The sequence below is a fragment of the Vidua chalybeata genome, chromosome 22 (assembly GCF_026979565.1).
Source record: "Vidua chalybeata isolate OUT-0048 chromosome 22, bVidCha1 merged haplotype, whole genome shotgun sequence".
Classification (NCBI taxonomy): Eukaryota; Metazoa; Chordata; class Aves; order Passeriformes; family Viduidae; genus Vidua; species Vidua chalybeata.
In genome coordinates this window covers 6603255-6614196 of record NC_071551.1, presented here as the reverse complement: position 1 = coordinate 6614196, position 10942 = coordinate 6603255, and the positions used below count along the sequence as shown (strand labels likewise).

General features: G+C 37.6%; 1 long non-coding RNA gene across 1 annotated transcript; it reads left to right on the top strand.

Moving 5' to 3' along the window:
* The first annotated feature begins 848 nt into the window (after positions 1-848).
* Positions 849-4342, top strand: LOC128798889 (uncharacterized). Its single transcript, XR_008434572.1, has 4 exons — positions 849-928; positions 1578-1614; positions 2290-2426; positions 4066-4342. It is a non-coding gene; the product is annotated as an uncharacterized LOC128798889 (long non-coding RNA).
* Positions 4343-10942: the final 6600 nt, after the last annotated feature.

The following is a 10942-nucleotide window of genomic DNA, read 5'->3' as shown; positions in this document are numbered from 1 at the left end:
TAAAAATTTTAGTAAGGGGTAAAAGGGGCGATAGCCAGCGCTGAGGTGCGTGGCAGTTTGCTAAGAGCGTACCCTGAGCTTCAAATAATTTAAACTATATTTTTAATATATTATATTAAATAATTAGAATTCCGGGGCCGCGTGTGCTCCGTGGCGGGAAGCGTGAGGGGAGTGGGGACCGTGAGGGGAGCGGGGACCGGGCCGGGAGCGCGCGCTCCGTGTCGCGACATAAAAAATAAAATTTACTAAGGGGTAAAATGGGCGATATCCAGCGCTGAGGTGCGTGGCAGTTTGCTAAGAGTGTACCCTCAGCTTCAAATAATTTAAACTATATTTTTTATATATTAAATCATTATTATTCCGGGGCCGCGCGCGCTCCGTGGCGGGAACCGTGAGGGGAGCGGGGGCCGGGCCGGGAGCGCGCGCTCCGTGTCGCGACATAAAAATTTTAGTAAGGGGTAAAAGGGGCGATAGCCAGCGCTGAGGTGCGTGGCAGTTTGCTAAGAGTGTACCCTCAGCTTCAAATAATTTAAAACATATTTTTAATATATTATATTAAATAATATAATGATGATTCTGGGGCCGCGCGCGCGCCGTGGCGGGAACCGTGAGGGGAGTGGGGACCGTGAGGGGAGCGGGGACCGGGCCGGGAGCGCGCGCTCCGTGTCGCGACATAAAAAATAAAATTTACTAAGGGGTAAAAGGGGCGATATCCAGCGCTGAGGTGAATAGGAGTTTGCTAAGAGTGTACCCTCAGCTTCAAATAATTTAAACTATATTTTTTATATATTAAATCATTATTATTCCGGGGCCGCGCGCTCCGTGGCGGGAACCGTGAGGGGAGCGAGGGCCGGGCCGGGAGCGCGCGCTCCGTGTCGCGACATAAAAATTTTAGTAAGGGGTAAAAGGGGCGATAGCCAGCGCTGAGGTGCGTGGCAGTTTGCTAAGAGCGCGCACTGAGCATAAAATAACTTAAACTATATTTTTTATATATTAAATTAAATAATATAATTATGATTCCGGGGCCGCGCGCTCCGTGGCGGGAACCGTGAGGGGAGCGGCGGCCGGGCCGGGAGGGCGCGCTCCGTGTCGCGACATAACGCGATCAAAACTCGCGATCGCGACACGGCCCCAGCGGGAAGGGTGATCCGGACACGGCAACTGCGAGAAATAGGGCTCAGAACGTAAAAAAAAAAAAAAAAAAAAGAATAAATTTTAATACGGGGTAAAATGGGCGATATCCAGCGCTGAGGGGCGTGGCAGTTTGCTAAGCTTCAAATAATTTAAAATGCTATTTTAAATAATATTAAAATAATGAATAGTTTAAAATAACTGTTTATTAATTAAGAGTAATTAAACAAAAATGGATCTTTTTCAAAATATTAATATTAATTTTTGTATTTACCATATTTTAATATATTTGTGATATATGTAACCTATATATGTGTATATATATGCAAATATATAATATATAAAAATATATTAAATATTATAGATGTAATATATATTTTTACACACACACATATATATAAAAAGATAATTTTATGTGAAATAAATGTATTTTATTTCTTTTCAAGGCTCTGTTTCGTTGTTTTGACACTTCTTGAGTCAATGGTAAATTTTTCTTTTGGTTCTTGGATAAAATATGTAAACTCATTTTGAACAAGGAATATCCCAAAAAACCCTCATTTTCATGAGGAATATCCCAGAAAACGCATTTTTAACCAGGAATATCCCCAAAAAACCTCCTTTTTACTGAGGAATACCCAAAAAACCTCATTTTAAAGGAGGAAAATCTCAAAAACCTGATTTTTAACAAGGAATATCCCACAAAAACTCAATTTTCTGAGGAATATCCCAAAAAACCTAATTTTAAACCAGGAATATCAAAAAAACCCTCCTTTTTACTGAGGAATATCCCAAAAAAAAAACTCATTTTAAAGGAGGAAAAATCCCAAAAAACCTCATTTTTACTGAGGAAAATCCCAAAACCCTGATTTTTACTGAGGAATATCCAAAAAAAAACTCATTTTTACTGAGGAATATCCCAAAACAACTCATTTTAAATGAGGAAAATTCCGCAAAAAACTCATTTTTACTGAGGAATATCCCAAAAAAACCTAATTTTTAATTAGGAATATCCCAAAAAGCCTCATTTTAAATGAGGAATATCCAAAAACCCTCATTTTTAAGGAGGAAAATGCCAAAAAACCTGATTTTTACTGAGGAATATCCCAAAAAACCTCATTTTTAAGGAGGAAAATGCCCAAAAATCTGATTTTTCACCAGGGTGGAGCAGTTGAGGGGAGGTGACAAAGCCACGCCCGGGCCGGTGACGTCAGCAGGGCTCTGCACAAACAGCAATTAACAACTTAATGAGCGTTTTAATTAAGGATTAGCCCCGCGTCATCGGAGCTGCCTGGCAGGTGAAGCACCAGGGGTGCACAAAAGTTCATTTTTTATTGATATAATTTATATTTATGGGAATTAAATGGGGTTTTGCATGTAGAAAATGGGGTTTTATGTAAAAAAATTGAATTTTTTATTGATATAATTTATGTTTATGGGAATTAAATGGGGTTTTTCATGTAGAAAATGGGGTTTTATGTAAAAAAATTGATTTTTATATAATTTATGGGAATTAAATGGGGTTTTTCATGTAGAAAATGGGGTTTTATGAAAAAAAATGATTTTTTATATAATTTATGGGAATTGAATAGGATTTTTTAATGTAGAAAATGGGGTTTTTATGTTAAAAAATTGACTTTTTATATAATTTATGTTTGTGGGAATTAAATGGGGTTTTTCATGTAGAAAATGGGGTTTTATGTAAATAATTGAATTTTTTATATAGTTTATGGGAATTAAATGGGATTTTTTTTTCATCTGGGGCTCCCTGAATTCCTTTTTTTTTAATCTGGAAATCCCTGAATTCATTTTTTTCCGCCTGATTTCCTTTTTTTCCTCTCTGGGAACCTCTCCTGCTGCTCTGGCTGATTTATTTTGGCATTTTTTAATAATTTGATATTTATTTCTGTTCCAGTGGTTTATCAGAACGCTGAGAATCATTTTATCATCCAGCTGAGCCTGTGAAAGAAACATTATTAAAATTATTATTATTAAAAATGTTTAAATTTAATATTAAAAATATTAAAAATTTTAAATTATTAAAATTATTATTTAAAATATTTAAATTTAATAGAATGGAATATTGATAGAATAGAATGCTAATAAAATAAATTTATATTATATTATATTATATTATATTATATTATTTTATATTATTTTATATTATTTTATATTATTTATATATATTGTATATAACATAAATATGTATTTTATATATAAATATATATATAAAATTTCAAAATTAAATTTTGTTCAGTAGATTCTAAAATAATGTTGGTTTTTTTTTTAAAAAATTAATTTAAACCAGGTTTCAGGTACAATTTGTGACATTTCCTTTTAATATCAAAATTTAAAATTAAATTTTGTTCAGTGGTTTCTAAAAATGTTGGTTTTTTTAAAATTAATTTAAACCAATTAAAGATTAATTTTTTTTCAGTAGTTTCTAAAACATGTTTGGTTTTTTTTTAATTAATTTAAACCAGGTTTCAGGTACAATTTGTGAAATTTCCTTTTAATATCAAAGCTGGTTAATAGGAATTGAATATTTGAAATCGTTTAAAAATTTAAACTCTAAAAATGGTTTGAAATAGTTGAAAAATTTCCATGTGTCTTGGGCAAAAATTTTAAATAATTTCAATATTTTAGATTTTTAAATATTTATAAAATTTAAATAAATTTATAAATATTTTGTCTTGGGCAAAAATTTTAAATAATTTCAATATTTTAGATTTTTAAATATTTATAAAATTTATAATAATTTAAAAACTTCCCCGTGTCTAGAACAAAATCCAGCATAAACCAGAGAAATAGGATTAAAATCAGTCCGAATCAGGGGAGTTTCTTTCCCTCCACCTTTTCCTCTCTCCCTCCTTTCCGAATCACATTTCACAAGAAATTTCAATTTTATTTTTTTTTCCCAACTCTGACATTTCACAGCTTCCAGTGGGAGAGAAAATCCAACTGGGAAAGGCAGGCTCTGAACTTACCTGGATCCCAAAAATTCCCATTTTCACCTTAAAAAACCTCCTGCCGAGCTGTGTTCTCCTGCGTGGGAAAGGATCGGCAATAATGCCGGGAATTGTCCCGGGTGCCGCGGATCCCTTCCTGCGCCGCCGCTGCCGCCGCCGCGCGCCCGCCGGAGCACGAGCCCAAAACCGGCCGTGAGCAGGGTTAGTGCTTCCACCTTGGCACCTGAATCCCGGATGGGGACGGGATTGGGATGGGATTGGGATTGGGATTGGGATGGGATTGGGATTGGGATTGGGATGGGATTGGGGATTGTCCCAGGTGCCGCGGATCCCTTCCTGCGCCGCCGCCGCGCGCCCGCCGGAGCACGAGCCCAAAACCGGCCGTGAGCAGGGTTAGTGCTTCCACCTCGGCACCTGAATCCCGGATGGGGACGGGATTGGGATGGGATTGGGATTGGGATTGGGATTGGGAATTGTCCCGGGTGCCGCGGATCCCTTCCTGCGCCGCCGCTGCGCGCCCGCCGGAGCACGAGCCCAAAACCGGCCGTGAGCGGGGTTAGTGCTTCCACCTCGGCACCTGAATCCCGGATGGGGACGGGATTGGGATGGGATTGGGATTGGGATTGGATTGGGATGGGATGGGATTGGGATTGGAATGGGATTGGGATTGGATGGGAATGGGATTGGAATGGGATTGGGAGGGGAATGGGATTGGGATTGAATGGGAATGGGATTGGAATGGGATTGGGAGGGGAATGGGATTGGGATTGGATTGGGATGGGGATTGGGATTGGAATGGGATGGGATTGGAATCGGAATTGGAATTGGGATGGAATTGAGATTGGGATTGGAATTTGAATTGGGATTGGAATTTGAATTGGGATTGGGATTGGAATTGGGATTGGAGATGGGATTGGGATTGGGATGGAACTGGGATTGGGATGGAATTGGGATTGGGATGGGGATCAGTATTGGAATCGGAGTTGGGATTGGGACTGGGGTCGGGGATTGGGATGGGGATTGGAATTTGAATTGGGACTGGAATTGGATTGGGATTGGATTGGAATTGGATTGGGATTGGGGATGGGATTGGATTGGAATTGGATTGGGATTGGATATTCTTGGAGAAGCAGGAGGAAATCCACGCCGATTCCGACGAGGAATGCAATTCCTCGAGGCTTGATGGCTCCAATTCCCTGGGATCCTGCCAGGCTCTGGAAAACAGGGAAGGAAGGCAGAAAGATCCTCCACAAATGGGAAAATCCAGAGTGGGAAGGACAGAGATGGAAAATCCAGAGTGGGAAGGGCAAAAATGGGAAAATCCAGAGTGGGAAGGACAGAGATGGGAAAATCCAGAGTGGGAAGGACAGAGATTGAAAAATCCAGAATGGGAATAACAAAAATGGGAAAATCCAGAGTGGGAAGGACAAAGATCCTCCCTAGGTGGGAAAATCCAGAGCAGGAACAACAAATATGGAAAAATCCAGAGTGGCAAGAACAAAAATGGAAAAATCCTGAGTGGGAAGGACAGAGATGGGAAAATCCAGAGTGGGAACAACAAAGATGGAAAAATCCAGAGTGGGAAAAACAAAAATGGAAAAATCCGGAGTGGGAATAATAACAAAAATGGGGAAATCCAGAGTGGGAAGGACAAGGATGGGAAAATCCAAAGTGAGAAGGACAGAGATTGAAAAATCCAGAGCAGGAACAACAAAGATGGAAAAATCCAGAGTAGGAAAAACAAAAATGGAAAAATCCAGAGTGGGAAGGACAGAGATGGGAAAATCCAGAGTGGGAAGGACAGAGATCCTCCCTAGGTGGGAAAATCTAGAGCAGGAAAAACAAAGATGGGAAAATCCAGAGTGGGAAGGACAGAGATGGAAAATCCAGAATGGGAACAACAAAAATGGAAAAATCCAGAGTGGGAAGGAGAAAGATCCTCCCTAGGTGGGAAAATCCAGAGTGGGAAGGACAGAGGTGGAAAAATCCAGAGCAGGAAGAACATTCTGGAATCCATGGTTACTTCCCTAAAAAACGATGACTCGGATCACGAGGGGGTGAAATAAAACCCCCAAGGGGAACACGCCACAGCTCTTAAACCCGGCTTAGCTGCGCCGTGACCTCCCCGGCAACCCGTCTGTCCAGTTCCTTCACTTCCTAGTATTCCCTGGATTGGATAATTCCGTGCTCTCCTCCTCCCTCAGCTCCTGCCCCTTGTTGATGTCATCCCTTCCCTCCATAAAGGCTGGACAGCTCCAGGGCTCCTCATTCCCAAATCCCCCAGACTTGGGCCAGCACTTCTGCCCAGGGTTAAGCCCAGCTTAAAGCCAAGCCTGGGTTTAGTGGCTTCTCTCGACGCTCAGAGTTCCTGCCAAGGTACAGTGGGGAATTCGGTTGTATTTTTATTTTTATTTTAATATTTTTAATTTTTTTTTATTTATTTATTTTATATATTTTATTTATTTTGTATTATTTATATTTGTAGCTCTAAACCTTGGGTTTTGCTGGGTTTTTCCAATTATTTTTGCTTTGTTCATTTTATTTATTTCTTTTTTTTTTCATTCTGTTAAATTTTAACAAATCACATTTAAACAGGATGAATTCGCCATAAATTTCTAATCCCACTCAGAACGCCTGAAAACTGAATTATCTCTGACAACCAGGCTTTGTCTGGGGGTTTTTAGAGTCAAAATTAGAGATTAAAAAAAAAAATCTGTGTTTGATAAAATCTTTTAGCATTCAGTTTGTGTAATTATTCCTTTTTTTCACATTTCCTCATGATCAAGGAGCAGATTCTTTTACCATTTATTCTGGGTAATTATTCCTTTTATTTCACATTTCCTCATGAGCAAGGAGTAGAATCTTTTACCATTTATTCTGGGTAATTTTTGCATTTTTCCCACATTTCCTTATGAGCAAGGAGCAGATTCTTTTACCATTTATTCTGGGTAATTATTCCTTTTATTTCACATTTCCTCATGAGCAAGGAGCAGATTATTCTAGCATTCATTCTGGGTAATTTTTTTTTTTTATTCCACATTTCCTCATGGCTAAAGACTCAGAGCTTTAATTTCATTAAATTAAATTAATTTAATTTCATTCATTTCATCATCACAGAACCTCTCCCAACAACCCTCCAGCTGCTTCCGCTCTCCTCAATTTCAACCCTCTCTATCCATTTTTTTCCTTTATTATTTTAAAATTATTTTAATTATTTTATTAATTGTAGTATTTATTATGTTTTTTAAATATATTTTAAATTTTATTATTTATAAAATTTTTATTACTATAATATATATTAATAGATATTAATATAATATCTATTAATATATATTTTAAATATTTTTTCTATATTTTATTATTTAATTTTTTAAAAAAATTTGGAGCAAAGGTTGTCCCCAAAGTTTGGCCTCAGTAAACTCCTTGTAATGACATAATGAGCAGGTGATTCACGGGCTGCTGGCACGTTGGAAATTCTCACCTTGTCATCACTGCGATGTCCCAAACTGCCACCAGAGCCAGTTCTCCATGCTCAGAAATGCTGGAATTACCCCTGGAATTGCAAAGGAGAAATTAAAAAAAAAAACAAAAAACCAAAAAAAACCAAAAGAAAAACCACAAAAAAAACCCCCAAAAAAACACCAAAAAAAAAAAACCAAAAACAAAAACAAAAAAAAACCAACCAAACAAAAAAAAAAACCAACAAAAAAATCAGGATTTTTAGTTGTACTCATTTTGGTATTTCTTTTTGTATTTCTTTTTCCACGAGTATGGATCTATTTTGAGTGGTTTTCAATTTCACTGCTGTAAAATACAAAGATTTCAATTCCTATTTATGTGGCAAAATCGCTGTTCATAACATTAATTAATAATATTAATATTATTAATGACAATATTATTAATATCATTTATATTAACAATATAGTAATATTATAATATAGCAATAATTTAGTCATAATATAAATATTATTAATATCAGTATTATTAATATAATTAATACTAACAATATATTCATATTATATCAATAATTTAGTCATAATATTAATATTATTACTATTAATAAAATATTAATATGCTATATTACTATGATATTACAATTACTATATTAATATTAATAATATATCAGTGTTGTAATATTAATTAATGAATATTTTGGTGGTCTTGAGGAAACACCCTGAGAGTTAAATTAATCTTGTTTTTTTCTGCACAATGAGATCCTACAGCAAAAATTAAAAGCAGCTGCTAATTCACAACCCGTTGAAAGTTGAATTTTTCCCAGATTCTTTGCCGTAAGGATGAAGCCACAGGGGTGGTTTTGAGCCAGTCTTGTTTTAGGCACATAAAAAGAGAATAAATAATGACATAATAAATGATATGTACGATAAATCATCTATAATAATTAATATATAAATAAATAATGCATATAAAAATCATCTATAATAAGTAAACTATAAAAATAAATATAGAAATAGTGAATATAATAAATAATGGAGAATAAATAAACTATAATAATTAATATATAAATAAATAATGCATCAAATAAATAATAGATAAATAATCCAGTAAAATAATATATAAATAAATAATGCATCTAATAATATATAGATATAAAAAGTAAACTATAAACATGAACATATAAATAAATAATGCATCTAATAAATAATATATAATAAATAAACTGTAAAGATAAATATATAAATAAATAATGCATCTAATAATATATAGATATAATAAGTAAACTATAAACATGAACATATAAATAAATAATACATCTAATAAATAATATATAAAAAATAAACTATAAAGATAAATATATAAATAAATAATGCATCTAATAATATATAGATATAATAAGTAAACTATAAACATGAACATATAAATAAATAATGCATCTAATAAATAATACATATAATAAATAAGCTATAAAAATATATATATAAATAAATAATGCCTCTAATAATAGCTAAAAAATATAAATAATAAATCATATCTATTAGAATATAGTACATAATAATAAAGTAATAATATAATTAATATTTATAAATATAATAAAATAACAATAATAAATCAGAATATCCCACCAGAAATATTCCCCCAGTCATGAATTCCAAATGTGTGTGGCTCCACAACGAGCTGACACTTCCGAACTCCTTGGAGTTCTTGGAGAGAAGAAAATCCCTCACCTTTTGTGCCCTCAGACTTCCCAGCATTAGTCCCAAATCCACCTTGGCACAGAAATCCTGTGGAAGTGGGGGAAAGCTCCTCGGGATCGCTCAGCAGCAGCAGAATTTGGGTTCCTTGCTCCTTCCTGGACCCAGATTCCGGGGGGATCTCCCTGGATCCAGATTCCGGGGGGATCTCCCTAGATCCAGAATCCGGGGGTCTCTCCCTGGATCCAGATTCCGGGGGGCTCTCCCTGGATCCAGATTCCGGGGGGCTCTCCCTGGATCCAGATTCCGGGGGGCTCTCCCTGGATCCAGATTCGGGGGGGATCTCCCTGGATCCAGATTCCGGGGGGCTCTCCCTGGATCCAGATTCCGGGGGGATCTCCCTGGATCCAGATTCCGGGGGGATCTCCCTAGATCCAGATTCCGGGGGTCTCTCCCTGGATCCAGATTTCGGGGGGATCTCCCTGGATCCAGATTCCGGGGGGATCTCCCTGGATCCAGATTCCGGGGGGATCTCCCTGGATTCAGATTCCGGGGGGATCTCCCTGGATCCAGATTCCGGGGGGCTCTCCCTGGACCCAGATTCTGGGGGGATCTCCCTGGACCCAGATTCCGGGGGGATCTCCCTGGATCCAGATTCCAGGGGGATCTCCCTGGATCCAGATTCCGGGGGGATCTCCCTGGATCCAGATTCCGGGGGGATCTCCCTGGATCCAGATTCCGGGGGGATCTCCCTGGATCCAGATTCCGGGGGTCTCTCCCTGGATCCAGTTTCTGGAGGGATCTCCCTGGATCCAGATTCTGGGGGTCTCTCCCTGGATCCAGATTCCGGGGGCTCTCACTGGATCCAGATTCCGGGGGGATCTCCCTGGATCCGGATTCTTTGTGCTTTTAATGTCAGCTTTTCCTAACTACAAACTCGTCTGGCGCCTGCTTGGAAAAGGTTTCTTTGGACAAGGCAACTTTGGAAAAGCTTCTTTGGAAAAGGCGAGTTTGGAAAAGGTCTCTTGGGAAAAAACCTGCTTGGAAAAGGACTCTTGGGAAAAGCCTTGTTTGGAAGAGGGCTCCTTGGAAAAAAAAAAAGATTTGGAAAAGGACTCTTGGGAAAAATCCACTTTGGAAAAGTCTGTTTGGAAGTGGCCTCTTTGGAATAAGTGTGTTTGGAAAAGGTCTCTTTGGAAAAACCCACTTTGGAAAAGCCTTGTTTGGAAAAGGCCACTTTGGAAAATCCTCTTGGAAAAAAGCCTCTTTTGGAAAAGCCTCTTGGAAAACTCCATTTTGGAAAAGGTCACTTTGGAAAAACCCTCTTGGAAAAATCCACTTTGGAAAAGCCTGGTTTGGAAAAGGCCTCTTTGGAAAAGCCTCTAGGAAAAATCCATTTTGGAAAAACCCTCTTTGGAAAAATCCACTTTGGAAAAACCTCTTGGAAAAATCCATTTTAGAAAAGGCCACTTTGGAAAAAGTGTGTTTGGAAAAGGCCTCTTTGGAAAAACCCTCTTGGAGAAATGCACTTTGGAAAAACCCACTTTGGAAAAAGCCTCTTTGGAAAAAGTCTCTTTGGAAAAGCCTCTTGGAAAAATCCAATTGGGAAAAGGCCACTTTGGAAAAAGCCTCTTTAGGAAAGGCCTCTTTGGGAAAAACCTGTTTGGAGGAGACCGGTGTGGAAGAGCCCATTTG